Below are 18,680 nucleotides of genomic sequence, written 5' to 3'. Positions count from 1 at the left end.
GTCCATCTGTCAGGGCGCCTCTGCCCGGACCTCATGCCTTCGCGTCGCTTTACTCATCTTCTGTCCACACGGTGCATGTATGGACCGTCGGTATGCTCTGCGTATCGGTTGTGCGACGATGATGAGAGCTTTCCCGACACTCCTCCGCAATGTGCCTTTGTGTTGTCCTTAATATAGTCTCCCGACGCAACCGCGATGCCCCCCGCGCCCCCCCCCCCCTCTCTTTATTTTTCCTTTTTTTCCTTCTCCAACCTTTGGCTTCTCCCCTCGTATGTCCCATTCCAACCTGCCTTATTTCGGCCAGCCTTGTTTTGGGTCTACTCGTCTTCCGGTTTCCTCACCCCTTCGCCGTTCCTATAGCAAGGAGACACCACATTCCCCTCCACCGTCTTCTCGGAGTTCCTTGTCCCGCGGTGGCCGCGGGCCAGACACCCGGGGGGGCCGGCGGCGGCGGCAGTGGCGGCACTCTGGACCGGTAGCCAGGCCCTTCCCGTGGAGATCGCCCCAGCTAGATCACAGAAGTTAAGTGTAAAAGTTTTAAAATGCATCCGGGATTTCTGTGCACGTGTAAAGGGAAAAGTCCAGTTTAAAAACGAGTGCGCATAGTTTTGAGCTGAACTTGACCTTTTGCTGTGTACAGAATAAAAACCCGAGACTGTTTTGGCCTTAAAAATGGCAGAGATGAACCTGACAAAGAAATGTTCAGATTGAATTGGGAAAAATTGTGTTATTGTGGTAACTAAATGCCTTTGCTTATTGGTACAGCCACCATTTTGGGCTGCATGACTTGGCAGCCGCCATGTTGGCCGCATGGTTTGCGGCTCCCCTGTGGCCGCCATCTTGAAACAGCAAAGGCCCCTCCCTCTGATTTAGTCAGGGGTGGAGCTTTAAGGCGGAGTTTTATGGGGCAGAAGTATGCTTGCCTCGCGGATTTATTTTTAAGCTAATCTCTTAAATCTAGAAAACCCTGCTTTCCTTAAACTAAGGACAATCAAAGGTTATGTCAAAGTCTTTAAAAGGGACTGATAGCAGTAATCCAATTTCTAAAGTCAGATAGAGACTGTGGTTTCATGCTGATATTCAAGGGCATATTTTTCCTTTGCCTGGGAGGGACAGTGCAGCTGTCCCAGGGTCGGGAGGGCTCCAGCTAACTTGCAACTCAGTGTTCTGGAGACCCAGGATATGCTTAAGTTTAACCTAGGTTACCCAAGGACTCTAGATAATGTGTTTACCCACAGCTGTGGTTTGGATTGCATGCTGTCTCTGCTTCTGTAAATTGATCTGTCCTTATTGCTTAAATATGATTCGTTGTTGTTAAATTTGAATGTATTGTTAATCTGAGGAATGTTAATTATTTACGTGTCACCTAAAAATTAAGGCTAAAAGTTCTAACTAACTGAAAAGCATGGCTTTGATGTGATGGGAGGAAAGAGAAATGCTGAATGGATGGTAGGCCAATAAGCTGGAACTGGTCACTGGTGGTGGAATGTGAGAAGGGCTGGACATTGCCTAACTTCTCCTTCCTTGGTACCCCTGAAACATCAGAGGGTACTTCTGGCCTTGATTTTCTTGGTTTTTGGTTTTGGGTTTGTTTGTTTGTTTGTGATGAAAACCGTTTCTATCTGAATGAGACATAGGTCAAGAATCCTGTCCTGGGATGTGGGAAAGGCCCCCACATCTGTTCCTGTCAGGCCCCCATCAGGGGACTTGGGCGATGTTCCTGTTATCAGCTCAAGAGCCCAAGACTGTAAAAATACTTGTTCACTGAAAAGGTGTAAGTGTAAATGTTTATTTGATGTTTGTAAGCATCTCTGTTTGTTTGCTGGGAACTTTGATTTGCTATGTGATATTCTGTGCTGGGTTGGGATTTTGGAATTCTGGGGTAAATTTAAAAGGTATTTGTGGCTTTTCTAGTCTGATTGGGACATTTAAGGATGGGGCTCACAGTTCCTCAAGGCAAAGATTTAATGGGCCCTTCCCCCTGCCTGTGCTGAATTAGATAATACAGGCCAGTACTGATTAAGGAAGACAATGGGCCTTGGAATCTGTAAAGATAGGTGGGAATGAAGCTGGTCTAATGTTCTAAAAGGGTTTGGTACCTGTTGCTGCTAGCAAAGGAGGGGCTGATACCCCCTTCTAGTGCACTCCCTTGAAAGAGGCCTGGTTGCTGCTCTGCCACAAAGGGCACAAGTAACGCAGGTAGTAACCAAGGCTATTGGGGCAAGTTGGAAATTATAGACCCCAAAGTTCAGGGCAGGTAAAAAGGAACCACGGAAACTGGCGGGAACTGGATGGCTTTCCTATCATGTTTAGCAGGCCACCCCCTATCATTCCTAACCTTAAAGCTGACTTTCTTGCTGCAAGAATTGTCTCTTTCCTTGAGAGGGCTCCAGAGGGCGCACGAGGACATTTGGCTGCGCCTCAGCACCACCCAGGAGACTGGCCCAACCCCAACTCCTCATCAGCACAGACCAGGAGATTGGGTCTACGTCAAAAGGCATCACCTGGAGCCTCGATGGAAAGGTCCCTACACCCTATTCCTTGGTGCTGACGACCCCCACCACTCTCAAAATAGATAGACGGCTTCGCGACCTGGGTCCATCACACCCACGTCTGGTCAGCAGACCCATCCGCGATCCGGAAAGACTTCGTCACCAAATAGAGCATTGATCGAGATCAACACAACCCGCTCAAGCTCAAGCTACGGCGTGCTTGACCTGCCGGATGCTGGTAACATTGAATAGACTTAGATAATGCCTGCATCTTCATGGACATGGCTCCAAAGAGACAAGGACAATTTATAGGAAGGCCAAGAATAGACTTTAGTAGAATTTGGCTGCCTGAAGCGGCCATGATGCCAATATCATGTTTCATTGTATTGATATGTTATATTGACCTTTAATTCTTTTGCAGGTTTGAATGTATGTTGACTGTCCTGGAAGGGAACTATGTGGGGTGACCCCCAAAAGTAAAGGATGGCTAGCTGCCAAGAGGACAGGTGCCCAAATGGGCAGGAACGGTGCCCATCAGGTTTTGGTCTCTGTTGAGAGACAGCTAACAGTTGGAAGCCTGTTATACTGTCTTGCAGGCCTGAGTCACGATGCCCATGTCAGGGGTAGTAAGCTGGAAAAAGCCTGTTTAGAATAGAAGGTCTGAGGCATGGTTATGCATAGAAAGAAAATTTAATGCCAACAATTACTGTTTTATTAAAAGGAATTGGCAAGGAAAGTCAGAAAATCTTAGAGTAGATCAGTATGTCTTTCTTCTTATGTAATTCCTCCGAAATTTGGCAATGCTAACATGGCAATACATTTCTTTGCATAGATTCAATAAGACCGGTTCCTAATAGTGGTTTTATTAATAGAAAACTTTGACTGGCGTATCATGTTTTAAAGAGCCCTGTCTGAGCTCTAAAGACTTGAAGCCAGTAAAAATGCCACGAAGAAAGCCTGGTATCCTGCTTGGAAGCCCTCAAGATGGCTGGCGCTGGAGTGTCAGGCCGATGCCCTACCATCACTGGCAGTTGGTAAGAGTAGAAGGGGAGCAGTAAGGATGCCTCTGCGTCCCTGCGGAACCCCCACACACTCTGGGCCGCAACGAGTAGGAGGGCTACTGAGATGGGCCTTAAAGCCTAGAGCGTGGGCTCAGGTGGAGTTGCTACAGGTGAGGGATTCACCTAACTCAGCAGATACTGCAGGCGGGCCTGATCGCAGCTGGGTGGCATGGCTTCCTGGCCCTATGGGGCATATTAAGATTCAACCATGAGATTCCAGCAAAGGTAGTCAGTTACCATTCTTGTTGTGTTTATGCAAACATCAGGACAGTAGATAAATTAATCTTGATTTGGCTTTTTGATAGCCATGGAGGAATTTTAAGAAGAAAAATCCTATTTCAATAGAAGTTGTTAAAGCTAAAATGGTTTCTTTCCCTTCCACCAGACCATTTGTTAAGATATGCCCAGTATGGGCCTCTAGCAATGGTGGAATAGAAATGCAGTCCGTCTCATGATTGAGCCGGAAGTTTCAAGACAAAGGGGGGAATGAAAGGGCGAGGGCTAGGCCCTCCACCTTGCCCCAGGGTAAGGGCTACGTCCTCCATCTTACCTTGGCCATGTGCTTGGCAAGGAGCTTCTTCCCGGAAGTCTAAGACTCTGCTAGCCACACCCAGGAACAAGACATCGACTTGCGCCTGGCCAATCGGCAGAGCACAGTCCTTTCTCCTCCCCTTACTCCAACCCCCCCTTTAAAACCCGTCTCTAGGTGGGGTTCTGTCTCTCTCAGCCACTTGGCTTGCCATTGTGTTGGTGAGTCTGGTGGACGGGGAGCTCAAGCTAGCTTGAAATACAGATTCTTATGCTTTTGCATCAGATTGGCTGGCTCCCTGATGTGGTTTCTTGGGGATCTTGAAATCTGGGCATAACAAGGTGAACGGATCTAGTGGCGAGTCTGATGACTATCATTCCAGAGCAGAGGTGAATATAAACACTCTGTCTGCATCCCTGAGGGGATATATATATATATATATATATATATATATATATATATATTCTGCCCCCTATGCCTATCTAAGTGCATGAACTCCCAGAAGAGAGCATCTGACCTAGTTCACTCCACCAGCACTCTGGCCTGGAGTTTTGCAGGAGGCTCCAGGCTTCAACCTGGCCTCCCTCAGTCCATTCTCTACACAGAAGTCCCAGTGTCCCCTCTCCTGTGTGTGCCATATTATACCATTGCCCTGTGGCAAACCCTCCAACAATACCCATCACCAGGAATAAAACCCAAAGTCCTCACAACAGCCAAGGAGGCCCTACGTGATCTGGGCCCTGGCTGCCTCCCCCCCACCCCCACCCGCCCCCATTGCCACCACCTTCCCTTGCTCATTCCACTCGGCCTGCCCTTGCCCTCAGGGCCTTGCCCAGCAGTGCTCCTCTCCCCAGCTCCCACCCACATGGTTTCTCACTTCCTTGAGGCCTCTGCTCAAATGTCGCCTCCTCAGAGAGGTCTTTCATGATCTCTTCCCCACCTGCACCATCTAAAAGCCCTCCTCTCTGCCAAGGGTAACCACAACAGCAGTTCAGCCTGAAAAAGAGGTTGTGCAGGCCCTGAAATTACACTTGGAGGCCCTTGGGCAGGGAATTCGGGAGTTCCTGGTACCTTAGGGATGGTCGTGTGTGTGTGTGGGGGGTGGGGGGGTGGGGGGGTGGCTTCCCGTACACAGCCACTTGGCCCCATGAACTCCTCACTCCAGGGAGGGACAGGAGGGCGGGCAGAGGCCAGAGCAGGCCTTGTAAAGTGTAAGGCCCAGGACAAGTGCCCGTCTCACTCAGGTCTACAGGCAGTGCCTCCCAGACCCATAACCTAGCAGGCATGGTGGGTATTGGGGAGAGGGGCCAGAGAGCTTGCCCGAGGCAGGGAAGAGGGGATACAGGTCTGTTTCAACGGTTCTCAACTTGTGGGTCGCGACCCCTTTGGCGGTCAAACGACCCTTTCACAGGGGTCGCCTAAGACCATCCTGAATATCAGATATTTACATTATGATTCATAACAGTAGCAACATTACAGTTATGAAGTAGCAACGAAAATAATTTTATGGTTGGGTCACAACATGAGGAACTGTATTTAAAGGGCCGGAAGGTTGAGAACCACTGGTTTTTAGATGGTGCTAAGGACAGAGCTGTTTAAGGTTCAGAGGCAAATCCAACTCATTTTTGGCTGTTTCTAAAAATCTTCCCTGAAAGGAAGGTTTTGCTCATTAAAGATCTGAAAAGAACCCTCTGTAAACAGTTTCAAACACTCTGTTGTAAAAAACATTCTGGTATGTTGGTGAAAAATAAGCTTTCTTGCTTAATGGTTTCACCATTCATAAAATATTCTATCCATCCTATTTAAAAACCAGAACAGGGTATTTAAGACTCAATAGATGTCCTGGCCAGTGTGCTCAATGGTTAGAGCACCAAAGGGTCACAGGTTCTATTCCTAGTCAAGGGCACGTACCTGGGTTGTAGTTTTGGATTCCTGGCCCCAAGGGTACATACAGGTGGCAACTAATCTATGTGTCTCTCTCACATCCATGTTCCTCTCTCTTCTCTCTCTCCCCCCCCCACCCCAACTCCTTCCTCCCTTCCACTCTCTCTAAAAATTAATGGAAAAAATATCCTTGGGTGAGGATTAGCAAAACAAACAAACAAACAACAAAAAACCCACACACTCAATAAACACAGGTAATAACAATGAACCTTGAATAATTATTGTTTTTAACCTTGTTTTTGAATTATGGCCACTTTAAGGGTGAAATACCAAAAGAAATGGGAATGAAAAGGCAAAGTAATTTTTAAAAATAAATGAAATGGGATAAATATAGGGAGAAACAGAGATGTACGCACAGACAATGAGAAACAGAACTATAAAAGACCTACATACACAGGTGAACATTCTCCAACCCTTGCTAAAGATTTTGAAACATGTTGCATTTTTTACAGCCACAGATAACATCAGCGATAGCATCTCTAAGGACCTGCCCTGTGAGGTTGTGTGACAGACTTCTGGTTTCTCAACCCTTTCTAGAGCTGTCTGGGCTTGACCCTGCAGCCCCAGCTCGCAGGGTGATCCCTCTTACTTCATGGCCACAGGAAAGCAGACCCAGGTGGGAGGGGAATCCTCGGGACTCTCTTTTGTCCCTGCAGCAGTCTGTCGTTCAGAACAATATTTTATAGGACTGGCATCTTTTAACGTGTGGCATCTCGTTGTGGCTAATGGTCCTCCCTGTAGCCCTGTAGTCAAATCAAGTGCACATCTTTGAAATACAGATAGAGAAACTGAGGAAGGGGAGGGGAAGCCACTTGCCTGGAGTCTGAGAGCAAGTTATTTACTGGCAGAGCCAGGACAAGAACCAGGCAGCACCAGGTCTCCTGCCCCACCCCACCCCCCGGGGCTGCGAGCTGTCCACTTCTGCCACACTGTCTCCTTCCCTCCCCACCTTCCTCCACATGTTGAAGGTGGAGGAGAGAGCTTAGGGCCTCCTGCTCCTGATAGCCATGTGACTGCCCACTCGGGGGCGGATTCCTGACAATGACAGCAGGAAGTCATCATTCTGGGCTCTTCGGATGAGGGGGTGTGGGTGTAACCAGTTGTATGGGAGTCAGTCTGGGAGGACCTGTTTCTAAGAAGCCGAGGGGAAAAAAGGGTCCAAGGGTGCCTTGAAATTAAACACATGGCATCAAGGTGGGCTGAATATGGAAACAAAATAACAGCCGTGCTTTGGGAAATCACCATCCTCACCACATCTGAGGACACACTGCTCAGATGAAAAGAGAAGGCGGGAGGGAAGGGGCACCCTGAGGAGACCACGCTGTGCCTGGAGCCAGGTTTGCCCCTGAGAGGAGGCGCCAGGCTACTGTTCTTGGCTGTGCTTCACTGTGACCGCTGGGTGAGCCACAGCAACTCGGAAAGGCACCGTAAGAGGCAAAGTGGATGCCCCGGCTGGGTGGCTCGGTTGGTTGGAGTGTCGTCGTGTAATCAAAAGACTGCGGGTTCAATTCCTTGTTAGGGCACGTACCTAGGTTGCAGGTTCGATCCCAGGAGAGACAACTGATCTTGCATTGATGTTTTTCTCTCTCTCCCCACCCCCTTCATCTCTTTCTAAAAGCAAATATATATGTATATACTAGAGGCCTGATGCACGAAATTCATGCAAGGGTAGGCCTTCGCAGCCCCGGCTGCCTCAGCCCTCTCAGCCCCGGCTGCCTCAGCCCTCTCAGCCCTGGCTGCCTCGCCGCCCCACAGCCCTGCCCCCCACCCACTGGTCATTCCGGAAGGTCGTTCCAGAAGGTTGTTCTGCTGTCCAGTCTAATTAGCATATTAGCTCTTTATTATATAGAATAGATGTAGATGTAGATATCTATCCTCGAGTGAGGACCGGGGTAAAAAAAGAGTCAAAGCTGAGTAACTCTGTGTTGGATGAAAGAATGCCCGTGGGGATGGACTGGTGGATGGGTGGGAGGAACAGAATGAAAGAATCGCTGCGTTGCCACCATTGTTTCCACAGGCAGAGGGTTCCGGTTGCATTTGTTCCTCCTTATTCCTGGAACTATTCTTCAGGGTGGAACATTGGATTCTGCCTTTAACCAAATATTTTCATTCTCAAATTGAAGTGGGAATTTAAGGAGAGCAGTTGGACTCTAGTGAAGGAACTCCATCTGACTTCTCATGTCCTCCCTTCTCGCCCCCCCTCCCCCCACCAGCAGCCCAAAAAGAGTCCAGCTGTTCCCCCGTCATCTTGGGGAGACTAGATCACTCCTCTGAGGTCCTCCTTACAGAGCCTTTGTCACCTGGCAGGTCCTACCTGACTCGGCAGCTTTGCAAAGCTGCAAGCATTGGGGTGGGGAACTCACCATTCAAAAGCCGCCTCCAAGCCTTTGCTTGATTTTATGTAGCCACTGACAAAGAGTTACAACAATATTGACCTGTGTCTTGACTGTAATGAGCTTTTGTTGTTTGGCTTTAAGGAGTACCTCTGTCCAGGTGGCAAAGGACGATAGGGAGAGCCCTGGTCTTGGGGTCAGAAAACCTAAGCTCCGTGCTCAGACGAGACATCTCGTCCGTTTTGAGTCTGAATTTCCTAATCCGTAAAATGGGCATGATTCTCTGCCTCTCCCAGGACGATGCTGTAGGGCTCAGTGCAAATTGGAGGCTGCACCTGAGCCCTCTCTACAAGCGTAAACTGCTGGTGAAGTGATATTTGCGGAGTGCCCTGGCCCGGCTGCAGAGCCTGCACTGCTAGCTGCACACTCTGAGCATCGCTGCCGCCATCACCCTCCGACTGTAACTCAGTCAAGCCTGTCCGTGTCGAAGTGGATGGATGCCAGCATTGACACTGTGATGGAGGCTGATTTCAAAACTCACACAGGGCGCACCATTATCGCTTCCATTTGTCTGAAGCCAGTGACAGAAAGGTTTCTGTGGGTTGGTGGCCCGCGAGGTCATCACAGAAAAGTAAACAGAAGCTCAAATAGGAGAAGAGCCTTCCCCCAGGGTCACGGGGCCAGGAAGCAGCAGGGGCAGGAATGGAACCAAGCTTCCAGAACCCACACATCTGTCCTCACTCCCGTTCGCCTCTGTGCATCCCGCTCAGATCCTGAGACCAGGCATGCTGCACGCGGACAAAGGGAGGAACACTTTTCTCCTGCCACTGAGGGTTCTGCATGGAAAAAAAAAAAAGCGCGATCGTTTAATGAGGTGGGTGTGGCAAGACGAAGAGATCGTTTTGGAGCACAGGGTGCTGTCTGGGAAAGGAGGGTGTGGACAGGACTCAGCAGTGGGGCAGGGAAGGGGCTGTGAGTGACAGGAGGCAGCACAGGACACCAGAGGCAAACTCACCCTATTCCACAGCCTTCCCTCAGGCCAGCCTGGCGCTGAGAAGAGGTTTGAAACGAATGTGTTTACACACCAGGGCCCCACCGCGGTGGGGTGCACCAGAGCGTGTCCCTGGTGCACGTAGCGTGTGTGGTTCCCAGGTGGGAGCTGGCCTCTGGGCTCCCCTTGGTATGTCTGCAAGTCCCAGCCCCTCTGCTTTGGGAGGCTAGAAACACACTTTTCTTTGAATGGGTAAGTCGCCCTCCCAGCCATGCTATTTAAAAATAACAGTGGGCAGAACGGGCAAGCTGGCCTCCCAGACACCAGTGCTTTTCATCCTGGCCCCAACAGTCAGGGGGATGATTCCCAAAAGCTCTTCCAGTTGCCTAATCATTGTGTCCATCTCACACCATCTAACGACGTTCAGAATAGCCCCAGACAGGACCCAGAGCATTTTGAGCAACTTGGGAGCTCAATCGAGCCACAGCCTTGCCTTTTTTTAGGGCAAGACTATTCATCTAAATAAGGACGCCAGGAGCCGGTGTTTTAGGCCATTCGGACAGGATGAAAATAGCTCCCGGCCTCCCAGTCCCTCGCTGTCCTACCTCCAGCCTGACACAGAAGTCGCTGGGCCTGTGGCCAGGGGCCCGTCACCACAGCTGTGGTGAAGGGCACATGCACCAAGAAGGCTCCTCTGTGAGCTTTGGGTCAACAAGTGAGGACGGGCCTCTGACCGCCGGCCCGCAGACCCCGAGTGTCTGAGACGTGAGAGAGGACACGTGTGGGGCTCTGATCGCCCGCCCGCCTGTGGGCACCGCTGACCACACTGAGGGAAGTGCCAGCATCTGCGGGTTTGGAGGAGGCCTGCGTCTGGCCGATGGGCAAAAGGAGCGGCCTTTTCGGGAGCGCGTGCCGGTGGAGAATTACAGCAGAGGCTCATGCCAAGGTCAGGTTGGAAAGACAAGCACCCTGAGCAGAGGAACAAACTGGAGATGGAGAGTGACTCCTTGTCCAGCTCCATTACACTGTGGCTCCGTGAAGGCAGGCAGCATGTCTGTCCCCTTCACTGTCCTTCCTGACACACAAACAGTGCCCGGCTCGTGGAGTAAGTAGTAAATAGTTACTGAGTGGACCCCGCCTCTCCTCTCCGGCGACGGGAATCAGTGTGCTTTCTTGGAAACACCAGACATTTCAGCCCCAGTTCGGTTGCACAACTTTAGTCCACAGTTTCTATATCTGTAAACTGGGTAGAAGGTACCCCTGCCTTTCTCCCAAGGTTACTGCGGCGATTATGGGAAATGCTTTGAAAACTGGAAGCATCTTATAAACATAAGGAAGTGTGACTATGGCTGCTGGGGACCTCTTCCCCTCAGCTCTCAGTCAGCATCTGAACGTCTGTGCGAGATGGGAGTTGTTTCTTTCCGTCATGAAAGGTAACGAATGTCTTGAAGGACTTTCACACATTCGGCTTCCCATTGTGGCACTGAAGTGTGGCCACCCCTGGAAGGGTAATGATGGATCAATACCCATTGGAGAGACACTAACTATCATTATAGTGGCTCACTGCGAACTCCGTGTCCACATCCGAGCAGTTAAGAGGGGAGAATGGAAATTCTTCACCTTCCCTATGCACATTCAAATGGAACTGGCTGCTCTAGTCTCCTCTTTAAAATTTAACCCTGAGCCTGGCGAATCGGTGAATGCAAGCATTAGCTACTATTCAGGGAGCGCCTTTCCCACGGGCTGGCGCTGGGCCAGTGTTTCATCCATGCCCTCCCACGGATGCCACGGGTCCTGCCCACCTTGTCTCATCTCTTGATGGAGGGTTCCCAGTGGTAGGTTCTAGGAAAGGAGTCAAAGTGTCAGAGAGGAACAAAACCTGGGGCAGACCAACAAGGGGAAGGGGAGACCACGACGATAGCCTTTCGTAGTTACTACTGTGCTCCGGCCACGAATTCATGGTGTTACCTTCGTGGGTGTCTAAACATCTCTAGATCTCAGTTTCCCCAACTGTGAACAAAGGAAATTCAAGTGGGTGACTTTTAAGATCCTTTCCAGCTTTAATGCTGTGAGTGTAATTCAATGGACATGAATTTTAAAAATCAAGACTGGATGACAGAAAGGAAAAGAGGAAATTAATGTCTAGAGAGGAGACACGAGATCTGGTGAATCTGAGGAAGGCAGAGAGAGAGGGGGAGGGAGAAGGGAGAAAGATTGAGAAGGAGGAAGGGAAGGCAGGGAGTGGGGGAGAGAGGGTTAAAGATGCTGAAGTGCTTGGGTTTCTGGTCCCAGTCTTGCTCACAATGGTCAGTTTTCACCCCACATCCAGGTAAATCCCCATCTGCTTACTTGTGTTTTGCTTCTATTACTTTGGAGTGAGTTTCCAAACTAGGAATGAAAGAAACAAAGGCAAAAACAGCTACATCCCTGCCCTCAAGGAATTTCCTATTGCTGTTCACTGAATGTCTGTGTCCCCTCCCAAGTATCCATCTGTGGAAACCTAATCCCCAGTGAGGTGGCTTAGGAGGTGGGAGGTGATTAGGTCATGAGGGTGGGGCCTCATGAATAGGATTAACGTCTCTATAAAACAGATCCCTTCCTCCACACAAGGACACAGCCAGAAGACAGCTGTTTATGCTCCAGGGAAAGGCCCTCCCAGACCTGAATCTGCCCACACCTTGACCTTGGACCTCCCCGTCTCCAGAACTGTGAGAAATAAACACTTGCTGTTTAAGCACCACCTTCCCCCAAAAATCAAGACTAAATGTTAAGATTAAATTAATTACAACTCTAGCCTCTACTGCCCAGGGGGACCAGCACTGGATGGGCACCAACACAGAGAGGCCACAATGAGTGTGAAAACAGAAACACATCTTGAGGCCCTAGATGTGTCCACACAGTGAGATTCCCAGGGAAGGCTGGGAACCGGCCCCTGGGAACAGCCAGAGTGAAAGACCTGCTTTTCCTTGCTGCTGTTGGTCACATCTGTGTGGTGGTGGTCGTACAGGTCAGAGGGAGTCGCTCTGGAAGGACAGTGGGACTTCTGCAAGTACTTCCTCTCCATTTGATGGCTGTGGAGGGGCACCTGGACAATTTGAGAACCACCTGGACTACTTATTGCCTGATCTATGCAGCAGGCCTCCTTGCAGATGGAATCAGGCATTTACCTGGGAAAGGGAAAGATCTCCAGGAAGCAATGACATCTGCTCCAGGCAGAGAGGGGGATCCCAGGAGCCAAGACTCGTGGGTCTTGCGTTGGCTCTTCTCGCCACTCTTTGACAAACCTCCATCTTTGGGGGTTCAGGCATTAAATTAGAGGCTCTCCTAACGTGCTGGCAAGAACATAATGTAGACACAAAGCCTCGTTGTAATTCCCAAGCCCAGATTACTCCAACGTGGGCCAGGGGCCAGCCCCGCCTGGGAGGGCCCAGCCGAGGGCGCCCACGTGGTCTCCTGGAAGCCTCTCCCCGCCCGACATGTGGTCAAGATGACAATTCTCCATCTAACCCCAGGTTAAATGCATAATGTGCTTATTATACACGTAAGTATATTGTTGATGTTTTGAACAGGCAGCCTCAACAACATTTCACTATATAACTATCATTAAGGAGGGTTTTTAAAAATAAGATCCTATGTCCTTGGGGAGGGGGTGGGGAGGCATCGGCGTGTGCTGCAATCTGACCTGTTTAGCTTTCAAATGACATCACTTAACAAGTTCGACCCAACTCTCCTGAGGAAACAGGCAGCCCTGATGCAACAGTTGCTCATGTGAGGGAATCTGAAAGGCTCGCTCATCCTGAAGTGGCTTCCTCGTCCCCTTGCTCCCAGGCCTAGAGTGGCCGCCATTAGCTATCTTTTTGGGTTATGACCCCATGAAAGACCAGAGAAGAAACGGCAGGAGTTAGATTTCAATGTTTTAGCTCACTTAACATTGGAATCACCTGGGGAGCTTTGAGAACTACTGATGCCTGCTCTCAGCTCCCAGAGGTTCTGGGGTGCAGCTTGGGCATTGAGATTTTTAAATAACTCCCCAAGTGATTCTAGGGTTCAGCCAAGATTGAGAATCCCTGCCCTATGCCCTCTCACCCTGACACTCAACCCTCACCTCTTTCCCTCCTCCGGCTCCAGCCCTGTCAGTCAGCAGACACCCAGGAACAAATTACAAGTAGGTATTGTGATCCCATTTTACAGATGAGGACACTGAGACCCAGAGAGGCTAAGTGACTTTGCCCAAGGTAACTATAGCAAACTGGATCTCTCTGGCTTCAAAGTGATTCCCATTTCTTCAAACTGCTTTGGTGACTTGAGAGGGTTAGCTCATTAAGCTATTAATACATCAAAAGATTTAGTTTACAGGAATAATGGCCCCTTACCTTTTTATTTTTTTCCCTTTAAATTTAATTTTGTTTTATTTCTTAAAGTATTAGAAAGAGTATTACACATGTCTCCTTTTCCCCCGCCCCCTGACATTCCCCTGGCCTCCCCTACCCCCCAGTGTCTTGTGTCCATTGGTTATGCTTATATGCATGCATACAAGTCCTTCGGTTGATCTCTTACCCGCCCCCCCAACCCTCCCCGGCCTTCCCACTCTAGTTTGACAGTCTGTTCAATGCTGCTCTGCCTTTGTATCTATTTTTGTTCATCAGTTTATAATGGTCTTTATTATCCATAAATGAGTGAGATCATGTGGTATTTTTCTCGGCTTCCCAGGGGCCATCGCAGCCTCACAGGGGCCGTCCCAGCCTCACAGGGGTCGTCTCAACCTCACCAGGGCTGCCTCAACCTCACTGGGGCCATCTCAATCTCACCGGGGCCGTCTCGGCCTCACAGGGGCCGTCTCAGCCTCACGGGGGCCGTCTCAGCAACACAAAGTTTGGCATTCTGTCTTTTGTTGGGCGGCTCCTTGCTGGACAAAATCTCCAGGCGTTCTTGCTGGCTGAATTTCTGGTATGCTTGCTCGGATTTTGTTTTCTACTAAGTGCACAGACTGCTTGTCTGCCATCTCCCGGCATCCCATGTGAGACTGGATCTGTTGGACCTGTTTGTGTGTTTGCTGGTACAGCGGTTCCATGTTGCCTGCCCAGCTGGGTCCGGTTCCGGCTTCCTCTGAACCTGATTCTGCTTCTTGAGTGTGTCCCTTATGGGTGCGGGGAGTTGAAATCTGCAGTTTGTTGGGTTAAGCTGCAAAAGCGCATGTGGTTCCTTTTGTGCCACTGGCACAGCTTGGGCGGGGATGTAAATTGAGTAGGGCGGAGTCTCAGGGAATTACCAGGGCAGAGCAAACAGCAATGGCATCTCTGTGGCTCCTCGCCTCTCCGTGACTCTGCGTCTCCGCGTCCCCAAGTGCCAGCGAGCAGCTCCGTGAGAAAGCCGCCCTCGCTTTCCGATCCGCTGCAAGGCTGTCCAGCCTCTCCCTGAAGGGGTCTGGGACCTCAGAATCCCACCCCAGACAAGCTCAGTGGATTCAAGAGTTTGTAACCCCTTCCGATTGAAAAAAACAACAAAAAACCGCTTCTTGAGTGTGTCCCTTATGGATGCAAGGAGTTGCAATCTGCAGTTTGTTGGGTTAAGCTGCAAAAGCGCATGTGGTTCCTTTTGTGCCACTGGCACAGCTTGGGCGGGGATGTAAATTGAGTAGGGAGGGGTCTCAGGGAGTCACCAGGGAGGAGCAAACAGCAATGGCGTCTCCGCGACTCCACATCTCCGCATCCCCAAGTGCCGGTGAGCAGCTCCGCGAGAAAGCCGCCCTCACTTTCCGACCCGCTGCAAGGCCGTCCCGCCTCTCCCCGTAGGGGTCTGGGACCTCAGCATCCCGTCCCAAACAAGCTCATTGGATTCGAGAGTTTGTAACCCCTTTGACTGAAAAAAACTGCGCATCCAGTTGCAGCCCACCTGGCGTGCGACTCCGTACCTCTGTTCTTGGCGCCTCTGCATATCCTACTCAGTCTCAATGCTCTTCTTTCTTTCCTTCCAGTTGTAGAACTTCCACTGGGCCAGCTTTCCCATGGTTCTGAATGATAGCTGTTTTGTCTTATAGTTGGTATTTTCAATGTTGTTGTGGGAGGCAGCACGCACAGGTCTGTACCTTATGCCGCCATCTTGGTTCTCTGGCCCCTTACCTTTTAATAGAGATGTTATGGTTCACAAAGCACTTTCATATTAATTTATTTTATATTAAAGATTGGTCCTCCATTTTAGAGCAGAGTAAACTGAGGCCCAGAAATATTAACTTGCACACCGTCACACAGGTAGAGGAACCAGAGTCTGAGTCAAAATCTTATATTTCCAAAGAATGGAGCCATTGAAAAATGGGGGGGGGGGGGTTGTAATTTTTTTTTAATCCTCATCTGAAGATAAGAGAGAGAGAGAGAGAGAGAGAGAGAGAGAGAGAGAGAGAGAAAGAAACATGGATCAGTTGCCTCCAGTACATGCACTGACCCACAACCTTTTGGTGTACAGGACTACATTCCAACCAACTGAGTGTCCCAGCCAAGGCAGCAAATTCTTTGAATGTAGAAGGTTAAATAGTTTCAGCACAGGACAAGGTCTCAGGCTCACCTTCAATTCCCAGGAGGCAGCAAAGGAGGGCAGGAGGCCACCAAAACAATGGCTCCACCATTTCTGCAGCTGGGCCTCCCTCAGCCAGCCCAGCGCAGGAAGCACGTGCAGCTGAGAGAAGGGCCATGCGCAGGGAAGACAGCAAGGAAGGGAGAAGCCTGCTGTCTGGCTCCAGCGCGACTTCCCCGACATGACCTGCTGAGTTTTATTTTATTTCTCTAAAATGCATATTCTACCACACCCAGCACCCAAATCTTGTTTTCTAAAAATCGTTCTCCACTAACAGGATGGAGGGCTCCTTGGAGAAATGGTTGAGTCCAGGACTAGAGCAGGGAACTACAAGGTGAGCCTGGAACATCTTGTGGGACCCAGAAAATGAGAGAGTACTAAGAAATCTATGAGAAAATTCTTAATTAATTTAAAAAGAACTGATAGGGACATTAAAAATAAATAAAATAAAAACAAGAAGCCACCATGAGGAGTTTACTCTTAGACAAATCAGGGACAACTTCAGCATCAAAGTAAATAATAACAGTAAAAGATTATAACATTTTATATCTATCAAAAGAATCTATTAGCCTATACTGATACTTATAAATATAAACATATATACATATAATAAGTAAGTAAAGAATAAGAACTAGAAAGGGAAAGGAAAGCTCTTCTTCATGTCAAATAACAAATGTGGAAGAAATGATAGGTAAGAGAATTACTATTTTGTAACTATTATACTAATAAATGATACAGGCAAAAAGTCTTCAAAGGATGATAAAAGCATCAAATGAAAATGTGTTGGGAAGCAGAATATTTACATAGTCGCAAGTCTTCTCCCACAAATTATTTATTAATTACAAAAGGTGAAGGGACCCTTTACAGTTGAGGGATCTGGAAACACAACCTTAACCAAATGATCAATGTTACCATCACCAGTAATGAAACAACCGACATCGTGTGCCTCCTGGCCTGACTCACAGAAAAGGACACTATTCCTGGAGTATTTCTGCCAAAAATTCGTAAATCAGATCTGATCATGAGAGAACAATCAGACAAATCCAAATTGAGGGGCATGCTTTGAAAAAAACTGGCTCATAAACTTCAAAAGTGTCAATATTTTGAAAGACAAAGAAAGACTAAGAAATACTTCCAGATAAAGAGGATTAAAGAGAATTCAAAGTAAAAAGTAAATAAGATATGTGTGTTCTTGAATTGGAAACTGGATTGGGGGGAAAAACTTGCTTTAAAAGGATATTGTTGGACTAATTGGTGAAGTTTGATTAAAGAATGTGTATTATTATATTAATGTTAAACTTCCTGAATTTGGTCATTGGGTTGTAATTATATAAAAGAGTATCCTTGTTCTTACACGTTACATGCTGAAATATTTAGGAATAAAGAGTTATAATATCTGCTACCTACTCTCAAATGGTTCAGATGAAAAATTAAATGTATTTATATATATATATATATATATATATATATATATATATATATATATGTATACTAGAGGCCTGGTGCATGAAATTCGTGCACTGGGGGGGTGTCCCTCAGCCCAGCCTGCACCGTCTCCAATCTGGGACCCCTCGGGGGATATCTGACTGCCGGTTTAGGCCTGATTCCGCAGGATCGGGCCTAAACCGGCAGTCAGACACCCCTCTCACAATCGGGACTGCTAGATCCTGACCACTCACCTGCCTGCCTGCCTGATTGCCCCTAACCGCTTCTGCCTGCCAGCCTGATCACCCCCTAACCGCTCCCCTGCTGGCCCGATGGCTCCCAACTGCCCTCCCCTGCCAGCCTGATAACCCACAACTGCCCTCCCCTGCCGGCCATCTTGTGATGACATGGGGGCGGCCATCTTGTGATGATGTGAGAGTGTGAGGGCCACCTAGGCTTTTATTAGATAGAATGAGTCAAAATATTGTTAGTGAATCTCATTGAAAGATATACAAGTGTTTGTTGTATTGTGTTTGCGACATTTCTGTTTGTTGTATTGTGTTTGCGACATTTCTGAATTCTTTTTGTTGTTACTCCTCCCTCTAGTATACAGGGATATTTTTTTCTCATTGATTTTTTAGAGAGAGTGGAAAGGAGGAGGAGAAAGAGAGAGAGAGAGAGAGAGAGAGAGAGAGAGAGAGACATTGAATGGTTGCCTCCTGCACCTGATCCTGACCAGGGCCAGGATCAAACCTGTAACCCAGGTACTCGCCTTGACCTGTAATTGAACCCTCAACCCTTCAGTGCACAGCCAAGCTCCAACCACTGAGCAGCACTGTCCAGGGCTTGAATTTTTTAAATAAAAAGTAAAAAGAAGAAAAGGGAGGAGGTACAAGTAGTTTTAGAAATGGCCAAGTAATATTCAAGGTGAGTTGTGAAAAACCAGGAAAAACACTGTTATTATAAAACTTGGCTACTGTTTCTAAAAACACAGAAATTATTGGATTATTCGCCTATGTCATTGCAGAGGTGGGACATGCTGTATGCCCAGTAAGCGTAGGTGAACGTTGATAGTTACTGGGGGAAGCTCTTCAAAGAAAAGTTATTTTTAATTGAAAATGCAAATAAAAATAGTAAGTCATATTTTTCTATAGACTTGGCAGAGTTGCTCAGACTTCACAACTACTTATCAGGATTTATAATTCAATAGAAATGAATATATATACTATGGCACTGTGTTCAAACAGCTACACATGTAATGTACCTGCCTTTAATTATTGGTTATATAAATAAAATCCCATGAGAATGTTTGTTCTGGGATGTTGATGTAGATGCACA

The 18,680-nt window shown here is 48.4% G+C and overlaps 1 pseudogene; it reads right to left on the bottom strand.

The window, feature by feature from the left end:
- The window catches only part of LOC102423293, a 36,328-nt pseudogene extending 27,692 nt beyond the window's left edge, over window positions 1–8,636 (bottom strand).
- Window positions 8,637–18,680: the final 10,044 nt, after the last annotated feature.

The sequence above is a fragment of the Myotis lucifugus genome, unplaced genomic scaffold (genome assembly GCF_000147115.1).
Source record: "Myotis lucifugus unplaced genomic scaffold, Myoluc2.0 scaffold_115, whole genome shotgun sequence".
NCBI lineage: Eukaryota > Metazoa > Chordata > Mammalia > Chiroptera > Vespertilionidae > Myotis > Myotis lucifugus.
The sequence above is the reverse complement of the archived record's forward strand: the minus strand, read 5'-3'. Positions and strand labels throughout refer to the sequence as shown.